Raw genomic sequence first — 2,047 nt, 5'->3', positions numbered from 1 at the left:
CTATAACGATTATCGGTATTGTTGTCCACATAAGCTCAACTTATCAGATGTATCATGGCGAGGGGATACGATTAGTGTATGATTTATACTTACCGACCGGTGTTCATCCATACACGACACATTCCCGTATCAAGGTATGCACGAGAGTTCATCTTACTGGTGAGTATACCATTTATCATCTGTTTTCAACGTATGTAATGTGAGATACTCACTTATTTTTGGATGAATACAAGCCCTATGTGATTAAATCACTTATTAATGAGGAACTTGATATTCGATGCATGAAGGGCACAAGAGCAAGTCCGTGAACAGGTTAGTACCATCGTACCGACAAAGAGACGAACTTGACTCCCGGATAACTGTGATATTTTATCACTTATTGATTGGGACATGTGATTGTTTATCACTTATTGAGGTCGTATGCAATATGTACACGTATGTATGGTATCATGGAAGCTCTAGACTTGCATCCCCGTTGTTTTTCGGTAAAAGAAACAACCATGATACCCAGATGATAAACAGCATAAAGACCACGTATCTCAAAACCTCGGCAATCTATCAAACGAAATTTCGGTACCAAGACCATATGCCAATGAGTGGTTCCCACACAGTCTTCAGTCAATTTAAGTTTATATCACCCTGCACACTTTAAAATGATTGTGAGCCTACCAATACATCTTATATAGAGCTGCTTATCGTTTTTCATTTTAGGTTCAAAGAGGTTTGGACAGAGCACTGATGTACTATCATTTTCTCTTTTCCTCGCCAGGAAACTCATTTTTGTTTTTCTATTGTTTTTGTGTTTTTGAAATTTTTCGATGTTTTTGGATTTTTAAATTTGGATTTACTCCCCCTAAAATGTAAAAACTATGATAAATTAAAAACATAAAGATATTTACAAAAATGATTTTCCGATGTCGGTTTTACTCTTGCTTAACCTTAATGCCGTTTACCAATAATAAAAAGTCAAATCGTGATTTGTCAAATGCTTTGGTAAAAAGGTCGGCACGTTGGTCATCAGTGTGGACCTTAACAACATTGACGAGTTTCATATTGAAACAATCATGTGTGAGGTGATATTCGAGATCAATGTGTCTGGCTAAGGAGTGCTGTACGAGATGTTAGTAATTCGCAAAACAGCTTAAATATCGACAAAGATAGGAGAGATTAGAAATTTAAAACCGTAATCCTGCAATTTCTGCGTGCATCGCCAGGAATCTGAGTGCTCTCCCAAACTGGATATCCACCCGGTGTAGATTTCAAGGTTGATTTTGCAGCTACTTCAATGAACCGAGAATTCTCTTTACAGCAACAAGATGATAAACCTTCAGGTCCGGCTGGTAAGTGGCAAATGGAGCATGTGGGAAAGCTTGTACACATCATCATTGGTTGATCCATGCATGATGTCTTCCATATGCTTTTGCACCAGCAAAGGTCTTTGTCTTTCTCCTTTAGAAGTAGTGTGCGGTTGTTCAATCCACTCCAAGGTATCCGCACACCTGGTTGGTTTGTTCAACAAACACATTTTCTTCAATCACACCGTAGAGAAAAGTACTGTCACACCCCGACCACGTAAAACAACAAAACGTGGCGGAAACGTCGGGGAGTGTTGTAACAGAATCATTGTTTCACAACCATGGAATAAATAGTTTCGTTTTATTGAATTATTGAACTAAATGTTTTGATACAAATTAGATAAATACAACTATTATCCTCCAAGTTTTAAAGTCGCTAAGGCCTTGTCCATTCCTATGTGAGAATACACCAATATCATCATCAAGCATCATCAACTATTGTACCTGAAACACATGTGAAAATAGGTACGTCAGCATAAAAATGCCGGCGAGTACATAGGTTTTGTTTGAGTTTCAGATTCATGGCTCGTTTTACATATTTCAATACTTATTTAAAAACCTTGTTTTGAAAAGTATAGTATTGCGACATAAATAACCAACTCAAATCAAATTGTTTATATTTTATAAAAAATCTCGTAGCCATGATCCTTAACCCCAAAACATTTGTTTAATTAAATCCAGATTTGTAAATC

Source organism: Helianthus annuus, chromosome 4 (genome assembly GCF_002127325.2).
Source record: "Helianthus annuus cultivar XRQ/B chromosome 4, HanXRQr2.0-SUNRISE, whole genome shotgun sequence".
Taxonomy (NCBI): domain Eukaryota; kingdom Viridiplantae; phylum Streptophyta; class Magnoliopsida; order Asterales; family Asteraceae; genus Helianthus; species Helianthus annuus.
The sequence above is the reverse complement of the archived record's forward strand: the minus strand, read 5'-3'. Positions refer to the sequence as shown.